The sequence below is a fragment of the Aotus nancymaae genome, unplaced genomic scaffold (assembly GCF_030222135.1).
Source record: "Aotus nancymaae isolate 86718 unplaced genomic scaffold, 86718_ANA_hifiasm-v0.15.2.pri h1tg000040l, whole genome shotgun sequence".
NCBI classification, from domain to species: Eukaryota; Metazoa; Chordata; class Mammalia; order Primates; family Aotidae; genus Aotus; species Aotus nancymaae.
The window spans coordinates 41,062,474-41,079,213 of NW_026988454.1; the positions used below are offsets into that span (position 1 = coordinate 41,062,474).

General features: G+C 36.3%; 1 protein-coding gene across 2 annotated transcripts in view; it reads right to left on the minus strand.

Annotated features, from left to right (window-relative positions):
* The window catches only part of CENPW (centromere protein W), a 369,844-nt gene that overhangs the window by 322,132 nt on the left and 30,972 nt on the right, over positions 1 to 16,740 (minus strand). Inside the window, exons 1-2 of one of the 2 annotated variants that reach the window (XM_064360717.1) lie at positions 7,439 to 7,579; positions 6,100 to 6,139 (exon numbers count right to left, since the gene is read on the minus strand). The gene's annotated coding sequence lies outside the window, so the exon portion shown is untranslated. Of the gene's footprint in view, positions 1 to 6,099; positions 6,140 to 7,438; positions 7,628 to 16,740 lie in introns of those variants that run through there. The other variant, XR_001111253.3, reaches the window with a different exon arrangement.

The window sequence follows — 16,740 nt, forward strand, 5'->3', positions numbered from 1 at the left end:
GCAAAAATCTTCAATAAAATACTGGCAAACCAACTGCAACAGCATATCAAAAAGCTTATCCATCATGATCAGGTAGGCTTCATCCCAGGGATGCAAGGGTGGTTCAACATACGCAAGTCTATAAACATAATCCACCACATAAACAGAACCAAAGACGAAAACTACATGATTATCTCAATAGATGCAGAGAAGGCCTTCAACAAAATTCAACAGCTCTTTATGCTAAAAACTCTCAATAAACTAGGTATCAAAGGAACGTATCTCAAAATGATAAAAGCTATATATGATAAACCTACAGCCAATATCATATTGAACAGGCAAAAGCTGAAAGAATTCCCTTTGAAATCAGGCACTAGAGAAGGATGCCCTCTCTCACCATTGCTATTCAATATAGCATTGGAAGTTCTAGCCAGAGCAGTCAGGCAAGAAAAAGAAATAAAGGGTATTCAAATAGAAAAGGAAGAAGTCAAATTGTCTCTATTTGAAGATGACATGATTTTATATTTAGAGAACCCCATTGTCTCAGCCCAAAATCTTCTCAAACTGAGAAGCAACTTCAGCAAAGTCTCAGGATACAAAATCAATGTGAAGAAATCACAAGCATTCCTATATACCAGTAACAGACTAAAAGAGAACCAAATCAAGAGTGAAATCCTATTCACAATTGCTACAAAGAGAAAAAAATACCTAGGAATACAATTAACAAATAATGTAAAGGACCTCTTCAAGGAGAACTACAAACCACTGCTCAACGAAATAAGAGAGGACACAAACAGATGAAGAAACACTCCATGCTCATGGTTAAGAAGAATCAATATTGTGAAAATGGTCATACTGCCCAAAGTAATTTATACATTCAACGCTATCCCCATCATGCTACCTATGACCCTCTTCACAGAACTGGAAAAAAACACCTTAAACATCATACGGAACCAAAAGGGAGCCACATAGCCAAGACAATTCTAAGCAAAAAGAACAAAGCTGGAGTCATCATGCTACCTGACTTCAAACTATACTCCAAGCCTACAGTAATCAAAACAGCATGGTACTGGTACCAAAACAGAGATACAGACCAATGGAACAGAACAGAGGCCTTGGAGGCAATGCCACACATCTACAACCATCTGATCTTTGACAAATCTGACAAAAACAAGCAATGGGGAAAGGATTCCCTGTTTAATAAATGCTGTTGGGAAAACTAGTTAGCCATGTGCAGAAAGCAGAAACTGGACCCCTTCCTGACACCTTGCACTAAAATTAACTCCAGATGGATTAAAGACTTAAACATAAGACCTAACACCATAAAAACCCTAGAAGAAAACCTAGGCAAAACCATTCAGGACATAGGCATAGGCAAAGACTTCATCACTAAAACACCAAAAGCATTGGCAACAAAAGCCAAAATAGAAAAATAGAACCTAATTAAACTCCAGAGCTTCTGTACAGCAAAAGACACAATCATTAGAATGAACCGGCAACCAACAGAATGGGAAAAAATTTTTGCAATCTCCCCATCTGACAAAGGGCTAATATCCAGAATCTACAAAGAACTAAAACAGATTTACAAGAGAAAAACAAACAAACCCATTCAAAAGTGGGCAAAGGATATGAACAGACACTTTTCAAAAGAAGACATATATGAGGCCAACAAACATATGAAAAAATGCTCATCATCACTGGTTATTAGAGAAATGCAAATCAAAACCACATTGAGATACCATCTCACGCCAGTTAGCGTAGTGATCATTAAAATATCTGGAGACAACAGATGCTGGAGAGGATATGGAGAAACAGGAACACTCTTACATAGTTGGTGGGAGTGTAAATTAGTTCAACCATTGTGGAAGACAGTGTGGCGATTTCTCAAGGATCTAGAAATAGAAATTCCATTTGACCCAGCAATCCCATTACTGGGTATATACCCAAAGAACTATAAATCATTCTACTATAAAGACACATGCACACGTATGTTGATTGCAGCCCTGTGTACAATAGCAAAGACCTGGAACCAACCCAAATGTCCATCAATGATAGACTGGACAAAGAAAATGAGGTACATATACACCATGGAATCCTATGCAGTCATAAAAAACAATGAGTTTGTGTCCTTTGTAGGGACTTGGATGAATCTGGAAACCATCATTCTCAGCAAACTGACAGAAGAACAGAAAACCAAATACTGCATGTTCTCACTCATAGGTGGGTGTTGAACAATGAGAAGACGTGGACTTACAGAGAGGAACATCACACACTGGGGGAAGTTGTGGGGGTAGGGGAGAGACAGTGGGTGGGGGGGAGGGTGGGGAGGGATAACATGGGGAGAAATGCCAAATATAGTTTGCACCTAAAGTAAAAAGTAAAATAAATAAATAATATCCAAATTGAAGAGGAAATAATCAAATTATCCTTCTTTCCAGATGACAGGATCTTATATTTGAGAAAACCTTACTCCACCAAATGAGTATTAAAACTTATAAACAAATTCAGTAAATGTGCAGGACACCAAATCAACATACAAATATCAGTAGTATTTTTATATGCCAACTGCAAACAATTTGAAAAAGAAATCAAGAAAGTAATTCTATTTACAATAGCCAGAAATAAAATTAAATATGAAGGAATTAATTTACCCAAAGTGAAAAATCTCTACAATAAAATCTACAAAACACTGATGAAAGAAATTGAAGAGGACACAAAAAATGGAGAGATATTTTATGTTCATAAGATTGGAAGAATCAATACCGTTAAAATTTCCATATCACTCAAAGCAATCTACAGATTCAATGCAATCCCTAACAAAATACCAATGACATTCTTCACAGTAATAGAAAAACTATCCTAAAATTTATATGGAATCATGAAAGACCTAGAATAGTCAAAGCTATACTAAGCAAAAAGAACAAAACTGGAGGAATCACATTACCTGATTTCAAATGATTCTACAGAGCTGTAGTAATCAAAACAGCATGGTACTGAGATAAAAACAGACATATGGGTCAGTGGAACAAAATAGAGAACCAAGAAATAAATCCATACATCTACAGTGAGCTCATTTTTGACAAAGTTGCCAAAAACATACATTGGAGAAAGGACAATTTCTTCAACAAGTGGGATGGGAAAACCAGATATCTATATGCAGAAGAATGAAACTAGTCTCCTATCTCTCGCCATATAAAAAATCCAATTAAAATAAATTAATGATTTACATCTAAGACTTCAAACTATGTAAGTACTAAAAGAAAACATGTGAAAACTCTCCAGAACATTGGAATGGGCAAAGGCTTTTGAGTAATATGCCACAAGCATAGTCAACGAAAGCAAAAATTGACAAATGTGATCACAAGTTAAAAAACTTCTGCACAGCAAAGGAAACAATCAATGAAGTCAAAAGACAACCCACAGAATGGGAGAAACTGTTTGTCAACTACCTATCTGAAAAGACATTAATAACCACAATATATAAGGAGCTCAAACAACTCAGTAGGAAAAGAATCTAATAATCTGATTAGAAAATGAGGAAAAGATTTAAATAGATATTTCCAAAAGACATACATATAGCAAACTGGTATATGAAAAGATGCTCAACATCTCTGATCATCAGAGAAATGCATTTCTCTACAAGGGTATAAAACCACATCAATTAAAATGGCTTATATCTGATAGGCAATAACAAATGCTAGCAAGAATATGGAGAAAAGGGAAACTTTATACACTGTTGGTGGGAATGCATGTTAGTAAAACCTCTATGAAGAACAGTTTGGAGGTTTCCATAAAGTAGCAATACAGCTGTAATATTATCCAATAATTCTCCTGCTAGGTATGTACCTCAAAAAAAGGAAATCAGTATATTAAAGAGTTATCTTTACTCCCATGTTAATTGCAGCACTCTTACAATAGCCAAGATTTGGAAGCAACCTAAGTGTCCATCAAAAGATGAATGGATAAAGAAAATGTGGTACGTATACACAATGGAGTATTTTTCAGCCATAAAAAAGAATGAGATCATGTTATTTGTAACAACATAAATGGCACTGGAGGTCATTATGTTAAGTGAAATAAGTCAGGCGCAGAAAGACAAATGTCACATATTCTCACTTATTTGTAGGAACTAAAAATTTAAACAAGTGAACTCATGGAGATGGTTGGAAGTATGGTTAACAAAGGCTGGGAAGGGTAGTGTAGGGGTAGGAGTTGTTGGGGAAGTGGGGATGATTAACGGGCACAAAAAAAAATGTTAGAATTAAAATCTAGTATTTAACAGCACAATGGGGTAACTATAGTCAATAATAACGTAATCGTACCTTTTAAAATAACTAAAAGAGTAGTTTGTAACACAATGGATAAATACTTGAGAGGAGGGATATCCCATTTATCTTTGTGTGATTATTGTATAATGGATGCCTGTAACAAAATATCTCTTGTGTTTCATAAATATATACAACTACTATGTACCCACAAAAATTCAAAATAAAAAGTTTTTAGAAACGAACATGCTAGTTCCAATGTGGATAATGGATTATAAGAAGACAAAAATAGATATGAGGAGACCAGTTAGCAAACTATTGCAGTAGTCCAGGAAAGATGATATCGGTATGGTTTTAGGCAGGTTGCAGTAGAGACGGACAAAAGGTGACAGATTTTGAAATACAATTAGAATTTGATGACTGATTGACTATAGATTGTGAAGAAGAGTGATGAATCACGATTGGAACCCAGCTTTTTTTCTGGCTTTTGCAAAAATATGTTGTCCTTCACTATGAATTCTAAAAAATGAATCACAACTGTAAGAAAATGTGTCTATAAAGACCAGTGTGTGTCATTATAATGCACACATATATCATAACTTGCATTTGTGGCAGCAGCATTTTACTTATAGGCCAGTGTTGTAGCAGAGTAAAATGAATTTGGGCATTTGGGGTCAAACTTTTATTTGAAAGTCCTTTTCCACTGACTATGAAACCTTGGGCCTTGGGTACATTATTTAAGCTGAGTTTCATCTTCCGAATCTATAAAATAGGTATTTATGTACATTGAATTAGATAATGTATATTTAGTGGGAATAAAATTTAGAAGTCTTAACTGGATTTTACATAAATCCTGGTTTTCTACCCCGTGAGTGTTTTCTCCTATTGAAAATGAGCGCACACATGGGTACACACACACACACACAGAACAAAGGTCATGGATACCAAGGGTTTTGATTTGCTAGAGTTGAGTATTATGGAATTCAAAAAGTAAACCCATGAAGACAACTGGACATACGTGTGTGTGCGTGTGTGTGTGTGTGTGTGTGTGTGTGTGTTTTGATTGCCCTGTTAATGTAAATTAGTTTTCTCAGGCTGGATGAGACAGAATTGCAGAAAAGGAAAAGAAAAGGATTCTTCTCTCTAGGGACATAACTAGAGAGGGCATTTTTATACAATAGAATCCCAAGAAATGTTTGGCAGAAATCAGTGCCTAGTTTCCTAAAGGAAGCCTAAGGAGGTAGACACCTTTGGAAATGTTTCCTATTAACAAAAAAACAAAATATTCTTACGGTAAAATTTAAAAATGTGACCAACTCATCTGCAACTGTAGATAGTAATTGTCTCCCATGTGGTCCCACATCTCAGTGTCATGGCAGCAGTAGAGATAGTTAGAAATTATCCTGTGTTGGAAGTGAGTTGGAAGCATTCTTGGTATCCATCAGTTATAGAGTGATAGATAAAAGGTAGCAAATACACACAAGGGTATTATGTTACAGTTACAAGAAACAGATTGTTTCAAAGAAAAAGAAATGAATCTTTGAAAATTAGGTCTTAGGGAAAAATTAGGAAACAGAATGAAATCTATATTTTTTTCATTGACTACTAATCCTCTTCCTCCATAATCATCAAATCCATGAAAAATCTTTGAATGTTTGCTTTTTCATCTAGTCATTCAACAGATATTTCACTCCCTATTATGTACGAGCCCAAGAGCTACATGCACACTATTCGATGTTAAAGAGGAAGTTTTCTACCCTCAAGAAGCTTAAAATCTAGTAGGAGTGGCAGAAAAGTAAACAGGCAATCACATGCAATAAAATAATTATTAGCATTTATTCAGTCTCTTTCTTACCCTTTTCATCTTCTTTCCAGGTGAAATGTCAGCTTAGCAACTGATATAAAGAAAAGACACACGTAAAGCCCAAATCACTATAATGGCCTCCAAATACATCAACCAAGTAAGCAATGTCCCACACATTATCTCTCAGACAGCTGAAACTCATTAGTTTCCTTGGGCAGTCCTATAAATAACATCCTCCACCTAAACATGAACAGTAGGTCCTGACCTTAGTCAGAAAACTGACAACCAAATGTCCTGTGTGTTATCCATCTGTGGTATTCACGACGACAACAAGAACCACTTCAAAAAACAGTATGTGGCATTTGATAAAATAGAAGGTGCTAGAGGGAAGAGACCATCCGTTCAGTAAAATTAGATCCAGCTGTGAGGCACTCAGGCCAGGCTATCTGTAAATCGCCTTTTTCCCCCTGCCCTGTACATTATAGCAATCTACTACAGATCACAAGAGCACGGCCAAAAGCCATATGTTTGGCATTATATGAATAGCATCTGGTATTTTTTAAGATACAACTAAAAATATTGAAAAAACAATAAAACAACTGTTATTCACTTAATGCTTGTGCTTATATCTTAGCTCATAGATGGTTTTATGACAAATAGTTATATAAAGTCTCAGTTTAGTCACCTTCTTTTATACATTTCTTTCCTTGGTGAATTACACTTTTGTCTTTTCTTTTGGCTTGGTCTGAGTGTCCTTTTGTGCTACCATAGATGATGAAACATTGCTGTATAAGCAGAATGAAGCTATCTTTTAAGGTGGATTCAGCCAAATAGTCTACAAGGCCATAAATATTATTTACACTCAATTCTGTTTACTAAAAGTCAGTCGCGGTCTGGCTAGTATGTTACATAAGGTCTAGAATTCAGGATCACAGTAGAGTAGTAAGGGAAAAACACATGCAGCTGGCACTTTGGAAAGTGGACATGGGCAGTTTTTCTGGCCTATATATAAACTATCATTCTTGATCAAGTCTATCCTCTGAGTTAGAAACTAATTTAGGCATTTTGACAACTGTACCTGTTAATAACTGGTAACCCCAAAGCAGTTTATGTAAACCCAGGAATAGTTAGAAACCTCTTCGTTACTGATTTAGGAAAACACTTAACCCCTTGCTGAAACTAATTAATTATATCAACTGATTCATGTCTTCTTTGCATCTGTCCATACAATATTGCTTAAAATTCTAAGGTAGGAATCATGTTTGCTTTCTCACTTCAGAAGCCAATTCAGGAAATGATTAGTAATTGCATTTGAAAGACATATTATAGACAGGATGGCAAAAATATTATGGCTTTTTAGAAAACTACAATTTAAAAAATGGCAACTTACCTTTGTAAAATCGGCATGTAATTTCCAAAATCAAGGTACACTGCATATGAAACACCACATCTATACTTATTGAGTACTTCTAACCGTTCTTTCTTACTTCAGAATTTACCCTTTTCATTGTGATTTATTTTTGAGAGTAGCTCATATGTGGTCCGGTCTGCAGACATGTAGATTTCATTCAACAAAAGACTATAATAAAAATAACAATAAAGGTGAAGATTAGTTAGGACAAGTTCTCAGGAAAAAGTAGAAAGGCTTGGAGTTTATTTATAAGGAGAAAACTAGAAAATCACTTCATTAATTTATCATCAGAATTAAGGATTTATATTCTAGATTTACTATTTCACTAGTCGGTTAACTCTAGTTAGCTTCTCTAAATCACTTAGTCATTTAAGAATAACTAATTTATCTATAGTAATTTTTTTTCTTTTTTTTTTTTTTTGAGACGGAGTTTCACTCTTGTTACCCAGGCTGGAGTGCAATGGTGCGATCTCGGCTCACCACAACCTCTGCCTCCTGGTTTCAGGCAATTCTCCTGCCTCAGCCTCCTGTATAGTAAATTATTTTTAAATTAGTGATCATGTTTAACGATATAACTACATGGACTAAATTCCAAAAAGTCTGCTTTAACAGAGCACAGAATATAATTTTTAATTATATTTCTTTCTACCTTGGCACTCCCATGCTACCTTATTCCAATTATAGTACTTATCAAGATTAAATGTATTTACTATAACTAGACTAGGTGTTCTTCCAGCATCAAGCCCATGTCTTACTCATCTTTGTGCCCCTAGTGCCTACCTGGAAGAAGCTACCTGGTGGGGCAGTAGAGGGGGAATAAAAAAGGGTGTTGAATAAAAAAATAAACTATTTGAAAACAAAACAAAAAAAGCTGATAAATTTGGAGACTGCTTCTCTAGTTTACATTGCACAACTATTTCATCTCTTTAAAGACATAAACCCTAATCTGTGCCAATTTGTGAAACACAAACCCATTAAAATGGCTGAAGGCACAGTGGACAGGAATATGCTAATAATCCAAAGAGCAATAGAAGATGACTAATGGAAGTGATAACCATTAAGTTCCAAGCAAGGAGCCTGATATAGTTAAATACTACTGGGCATGTTTAATAATGCACTTTACCATACGAGTTATAGATCAGTCACTGCTAATTTGGTGAGAGGATGGAACATGGCAGTAGATTAACAACATTCCCCTCACAGAGATATTCTCTCTCCATTTATATACATGGGAGTTTGTGTTATAACTGAGAGACAGTAAATAGTCTGACTGAGGTAGATGTTACAAGTGAGAAAGAAAGTAGCCTGTGTTCCCTCCCTGACCATATGGGTTAGATTTGACCTCTTACTCCTAAATGACAGAAGGCCAGGTGAAAAATAATTGGACCCAATGTAGATCATTTGCATAACTAAAAAGATCAAATTGTATAGAATAGTTTAAAATAACAACCCCTACTAATCCCAAAACTCACTCCCAAGTGTAATTCCTTTTACCTTTTATAATATTCCATATTTCAAAAGAATACATTTCTACTCTCGTGGTTTATAAATTTTAGGCATTATCAATTGATTTCTGGTTATCTGAAAGTTTAGCTCACTTATTGAACTAATCTCTTATTCTCCTTTTCGATATGAATGTATTTGCCTGTTTTCATACTGCTATAAAGAACTGCTCAAAACTCAGCCATTTATAAAGAAAAGAGATTTAATTGACTCATCGTTCCGCATGGCTGGGGAGACTTCAGCTTACAATAATGGCAGAAAGCAAAGGGGAAGCAAGGCACTTTCTTCAAAAGGCAGCAGGAAGAAGTGCCAAGCAAATAAGAAAGAGCCCCTTATCAAACTGTCAGATCTCATGAGAACTCACTCACTCTCAGGAGAACAGCATGGGCAAAATGCCCCCATGATTCAATTACCTCCACCTGATCTCTCCCTTGACACATGGGGATATGGGGACTACAATGAAAGATGAGATATGGGTAGGGACACAAAGTCTAACTCTACCAATGAATAAGCAATATTTTAGGTCTTCTTTAGTAAATTTTAAGTTATGTATTTCTTCATTTATTCCTTGTTTCATCAACCAAAGTAATAGTATCTCTCAAAGGACATGAGTTTGTTCTTTTTTATGGCTATATAGTATTCCATTGTATATGCACCATATTTTCTTTATTCAGTCTTCTACTAATAGGCATTTAGGTTAATTTCATGTCTTTGCTATTGTGAAGAGCACTCTAATGAACATATGTATGCACATATCTTCATGATAGAACAATTTATATTTCTTTGGGTATATACCCAGTAATGGGATTGCTGGGTTGAATGGTAGTTCTGTTTTTAGCTTTTTGAGGAATTGCCACACTCCTTTCCACAATGGATAAACTAATATACACTCCCACCAAAAGTGTATTAGCATTCCCTCTTTGCAACCTTGCCAGCACCTGTTATTTTTTAACTTTTAAAAAATAATCATTCTGACTGGTAAGAGATGATATCTGATGGTGGTTTTGATTTACATTTCTCTAATGATCAGTCATATTGAGTTTTTTTTTCATATGTTTCTTCACCCAATGTGTGTATTCATTTGAAAACTGTCTGTTGATGTCCTTTACCCACTTTTGAATGGGGTGTTTTTTCTTGTAAATTTGTTTAAGTTCCTTATAGACACTGGATATTAGAACTTTGTCAGATGCATAGTTTGCAAAGATTTTCCCTCATTCTGTAGTTTGTTTACTCTATTGATAGCTTCTTTTGCTATACAGAAGATCTTTCATTTAATTAGGTTCCATTTGCCAATGTTTGCTATTGTTGTGATTGCTTTGGTATCTTCATCATTAAATCTTTGCCAGTTCCTATGTCCAGCATGGTATTTGCCTAGGTTGTCTTCCAGGGTTTTTATAGCTTTAGGTTTTATATTTTTTATCCATCTGGAGTTGATTTTTGCATATGGCGTAAAAAAGGGGTCCAGTTTCAAAAGTGCTATAAATTTCCCTCTTACCACTTCCTTGGCTGTGTCCCAGAGATTCTGGTTTCTTGATTTCTGTCTTAATTTCATTATTTACTCAAAAGTCACTCAGGAGCAGGTTGTTCAATTTTGATGTAATTGTATGGCTTTGGGTGATTTTCATCTTGAATTCTATTTTTATTGCACTAAGGTCCAAGAGAATGGTTGGTATGATCTCAGTTCTGCATTTGCTGAAGATTGTTTTATGTCTGATTGTATGGTCAATTCCAGAGTATGTTTCCTGTACCCATGAGAAGAATCTATATTCTGTTATTTTTGGGTGGAGAACTCTGTAGATGTCTGTCAGGTCCATTTGTTGGGTTCAGGTCCTGAATATCGTTGTTAATTTTCTGCCTTGATAATCTGTCTTATACTGTCAGTGGGTTGTTGAAGCCTCCTAGTATTACTGTCTAGGAGTCTAAGTCTCCTTGAAGATCTCTGAGAATTTGCTTTATGAATATGGGTGCTCCTGTGTTGGGTGTATATGTATTTAGGATAATCAGGTCTTATTGCCGAATTGCTCTCTTAATTATTATGTAATGCCAACGTTCTTTCTGAATTTTGTTGGTTTAAGGTGTTTTGTCCAAAATTAGGATTGCAACCCCTGCTGGTTTTTTTACATTTTCTTGGTATATTTTTCTCCACCCCTTTATTTTGAGCCTATGGGTGTCACTGCATGTCAAATGGGTCTCTTAAAGACAACATCCCATTTGGTTTCACTTCTTTATCCAGCTTTCTACTCTGTGCCTTTCAAGTGGGGGCATTTAGCCTGTTTACATTCAAGGTTAGTATTGATATGCGTGGATTTAATCCTGTCCTTATATCAATAGCTGGTTATTATTTGTTTATGTGGTTGCTTTATGGTGTCACTAGTCTATGTACTGAAGTGTGTTTTTGTAGTGGCTGGTAATGGTCTTTTCTTTCCATATTTAGTGCTTCTTTCAGGATCTCTTGTAAGGCATGTCGGGTGGAAACAAATTCCCTCAGCATTTGCTTGTCTGAAAAGAATCTTATGTCTCATTCATTTATGAAGCTTAGTTTGACTGTATATAAAATTCTTAGTTGGAATTTCTTTTCATTACCAATGTTGAATATAGGTCCCCAATCTCTTCTGCCTTGTGGGGTTTCTGCTGAGAGGTCTGCTGTTAGTCTGATCGACTTCCCTTTGTAGATAACTTGTCCCTTCTCTTTAGCAGCTTTTAACATTTTTTTCCTTCATTTAAACCTTATAGAAGCTGATGATTATGTGTCTTGGGGATGATCTTATAAAGTGTCTTGCAAGAATTCTCTGCATTTCCTGAATTTGAATGTTGGCCTCTCTAGCTAGGTTGGGGATGTTTGCATGGATGATAACCTGAAATATGATTTCCAAGTTGCTTCCATTCTCCCTATCTTTCGGAGACACAAATGAGTTGTTGACTTGTCTCTTCATATAATCCCATACTTCTTGGAGGTTTCATTAATTCTTTTTGATTATTTTTTTCTTTATTCTTGTTAACTGTCATATTTCAGAAATCAGTCTTTAAGCTCTGAAATTCTTTCCTCAGCTTGGTCTATCCTGCTGTTAATACTTGTGATTGCATTATATATGTTAAAATGTGTGCTCTGAACGAAGAGATTCCCCCCTAAACAGGCTTTGTGTGAGCAACATGGCTGTTTATTCACCTGGGTGTAGGTGGGCTGAGTCCGACAAGAGAGTCAGCGGAGGACAGTGGGAGAGGAGTTGGTTTTATAGGTTTGGGGTAGGCAGTGGAAAGTTACAGATTAGGGTAGTTTTTGCAAGCTGGGAGGGGGTTGGTCGTAGTCTGGAATTATGAGGTTGACCAAGGTCAGTTACAAAGTCCAATTGCCTTATCATTTGGGCAGGAAGAAGAAACAATAGAGAATGTCTCAGAGTTAATTAGGCACCACAGGAGTTGATCATTTCTTCCCCTTTTCCTGGTGTTCCAGTTACTTCAGATTTTCCAGGAACTCATCTGGAGTGTTCATGCAGGTCACAGAGGTTACCATGGCATCATTGGTGTCATCAGTCAGCCTGAAAGACTTCACAATATAATTTTTGTGGCATGTTTCTCAGTTCTATCAAGTCAGTTACCTTATTTTCTATACTGGCTATTTTTTCCATCAGCCCTTTATCATTTTATTGTGATTCTTAGCTCTCTTAGATGGGTTTCAACATTCTCCTAAGTTTCAATCATCTTTGCTCCTATCCATATTCTGAATTCTATTTCTGTCATTTCAGTCATCTCAGACCAGTTAAGAACTTTTGCTGGAGAACTAGTGCAATTATTTGGAGGAAAGAAGGAACTCTGGCTTTCTAAGTTGTCAAGAGTTCTTGTGCTGGTTCTTTCTCACCTTTGTGGGCTTATGTGCTTTCACTTTTGGCAGCTGCTGTCCTTTAGATATTTTTTAATCCCATTTAATGACCTTCAGGTTTTTTTTTTTAGATTTTCACTCTTGTCACCCAGGCTGGAGTGATCTCAGCTCACTGCAACCTCCTCCCAGGTTCAAGCAATTCTCCTGCCTCAGCTGGGATTACAGGCATGGGCCCCCACACCCAGCTTTTTTTTTTTTCTTTTTGTATTTTTGGTAGAGACAGGTTTGACCATGTTGGTCAGGCTGGTCTGGAACTCCTGACCTCAGATAATCCACCCACCTTGGCCTCCCAAAATGCTGGGATTACAGGCATGAACCATCACAACCAGCAAGACCTTCAGAGTTTGATTGCAGCATGAGGTGGGTTCAGTCGACTGGCTTCATTTCTGGAAGATTTAGGGAGCCAAGGGTCAGCTCAGGACTTCTGAACTGTGTGCTCTAACTTCAGGGGACTGGTATTGAGCCCTGGTTTTGTGCTCTGGCTCCTTGAGGTTAGGAACTTGCCATATTGGCAGGGCCAAGATGCTCCTGGACCACTGGTCACAATACTGCAATGGGTGGTGCCAGCCAAAGCACTTCATAGGCCAGTGACAGTGGGATCTGTATTTATTCACGTGTCAGCAGCAGCAGCAGTGTGGCAGGATGCATGCTGGTTGGCTGGCAGCAGGCTGCAAGAGGGTGCTGAGGGGACAGCCTCTATGTGGACATTCAGATTGGCTTTTGTTTCAAAAACACAGGGCAAAAAATGTGGAAAGGCATTCCCTGGGGTTTAAACAATGTTAGTCTTGAGAGTGGATGTTCAGAATATTTAAGGTTACTAGTTGCACTTTCAGAGCTAGACATTGGATCATGAGTAACAGAGGTAGGTGCTCACATACAGTATAATAAAAGTGTATATGCATGCATTTGGGATATCTAATCAACAACTAGATCTCTAAAGAAATGTGAGGCCCAAGGCTAAGGACTTCTTGCCTAGTAATAAGGGTGATACTGCTGCCAACAACAGAAGTCACTCAGATACCAGTAAAGGTCCTAAGACAACATATAAAAAAAGAATAAATATCATTATTAAACAAAAACAAAAACATTCAACAATACCTGTTAAAACATGGTAAAGAAGACTTATTAAGGACCATTGAGGGACTACAGCAAAAGGATTTGGCAGTGGGGGAGAACTGGGGTAAGGGGGATTCTTGGTGAAGACAAGCCAGAGTAGTTAGACAACACCTGGGGAATGGTGAAGGATAAATAACTTGATCAAACATTGAGAGTGATCAGATATCAAGTGTGGGAGATTCTTGCTAAATTAGTTTAGCAGGGTTCTTTGCTAAAACTGGATTTTATAAGAAAGTACAAACACAAGTCTAGGAAAAGGTTCAGAATCCTGGCTAAAGTTCGATCAAGAGAGAATCTTCGTCATTATTAACACTGACTCTTAAAGGTTTCTATGCATTGTTATTTCAGGAGAAAATAAACAAAATAAAATTTTAAAAATTTATAAAGTCAACAAACTCTAAACTGCAAGTTTCATGATGCAGGTTATCATGTCTGTGGAGGTCACTACTGTATGCCTTGAATACCTGATGCCCAATAGGATCTTTAAAAATTATAATTAGTGAATAAAATATTTTTATTTTGTCTACTATGCATGATGTGATAAGCTAGAGCTAAGACAGTGGGTGCCCCCTATCCCTGGCTTCAGGGAGATACCAGAGACCAGAGTCATATGCTAGATTAGAATTTAGCAATCTCTTTATCAGTCCTTTCCACAACTTCTGGGATAGCTCAAACTAAAGTACAGGGAGACCCTTCTGCCATGAACAACATTAGACACAACAGCAGAGCCACTGCTCATTACTAAGGTCATAGGTGAATTTCAGGGTTAAGTCAACACCAGATCTGAGTTCTCATTACTTTCAATTCAATACACAATTTGAAAGCAAGCCAGTTACTCTGAAAGGATATGTTTCAGTACTATAACAGCCTTTTTCAGCTTTAGCTTGGACTTTGGTTCCCATTCTGCTTCTGCTCCCAAGCTGAAATCAACTTCCAGTGTCTGTTCCAAATTGGAGTTGTGCCATAAGCATTTCCCCTTTAGTGATGAACTTTAAGGGTTGGTGGCACAACCCATGAACTTAATCTGGATGGGTCATTTGGAACTGGTAATGAAGCTAGGTTCAATTTATCAGCTGCCAAACTTTGATTGAAATATTTAAATTCATCCAAACTTCAGATAATTTATAGGAACTTTATAAAAAGAAACAAAGAAAAATAAAAATTGTTGCAACAAAATGAAACACATCTTTGGAAAATGCCTACTTTTATAGCTCTCAAAGATTATACTTTTCACGGAATTATACTTTAATTCATTTCATTTTTCTTTTTCCAGAATAATCACATGTACCCGGACTCCCAGCCCAGGTAATTACATGAACATGTCAACTCATTTAATGACAGCATGGAGTTTTTACCAGTTATGCATAAATAGTGTATTTGTACAACTGGAAGTGATTTGCAACAACTTTGACTTACCAAGCAATACTAAGTTTAGCACTGATAAATATTAGTAAAATGTTGGATGGGATTCAGACCACATTGGTTGGAGTAAACCAGTGTAGGTTTCAAGGGAAGCAGAGGGTTAGTAGCATAATAAAAATCAAGAGCATTAAATTCTCCTAAAGGGCCAGACTGACAGCACTGGAGGCCAATATCTTGCCTTTATTCCCAAAGCATGTATAACACAAGCTTCACACTCAAGTTATTAGTAAGATTTCCTCTAGTGTACCAATAATCTTAACCATTTTCCATGAAGGAATGCTTTATATATATTAAAGAAAAAAGCCTCCACCTCATAATTTAAAATTTAATCTTAAAATTTCTTACCAAAAGAAACAATTATTTCCTGGGATTACAAAAACCTCCACTGTGAATTTAAAGCACTTGGAGCTCCTTAGAGAAAAGGAAAAATGTCTGTAAGACACATTCCCCACAGAAAGGGTTTGGTCCAAGGTGGGTGCTCCACCTATGCTTATGGAGTAAATTTATTAGTTAATATATTAATTTTTCAGCCTTAACTTTAAAAAATTTCAATTGGAGTTAAGAGTTCACACATTTTGTAACTAGTACACAAAGGCCAGATACTGAAGTGCCAATTATCTACCCAAAAAAATGTTGACTGAGACAACAATACAATGTATGTTTTACAATGTAATGTTTTTTTCTATATGCAATTATAAGGTTAAATTCTTTAAGTTTCTATATACAGTATTTCTATTTACAATACTAGTGGCCAATCTTTCCTGCTGCTTCTTTATTCAGACTTATCTCTATATTTTTTTTCCTAAAGAATATGAAGTGTATTTCCTTTTTCTCTAAAGAATGCAGGTATGAGAATCAGAAATATTTTCAAATTGTCACATAAACATGTCTGACATTCTGCATTCTATGGATCTCATTGTGTGCACACAGCTCTCATCCTCCTGCTCTGGACTTTGGGTTATACCTTCCACGAAAGATTAATTACTATTCCCTGTTTTATGTACCCAAGGTGCTCTGGGCAATGTATCACAGCAAGAATGAGTTCTAAAGCAGTATGATAAAGTATCTTACCATCATAGCTTTACATTACTTGGGGACAGAGTGCTCACAATCAGTACATTTTTTTTTTTTTTAATTTCTGCCTACATTGATTAAAGTTAATACTAGGGGGAAAAAAAAACTCAAGGGACATTTTAACTTTAATGGCCCTTTTATGTGTGGTTATAGTGAAGTGTAAAACTACTAAAATGAAGTTGTTGTACCATGGTTTTATGGTACAATAACCATAACCTGGGAATTGCATCCATGATGGAAAACTCTACAAGTTATCAATTATCTTGTGCTCTTCAGCAGAAAAATACTA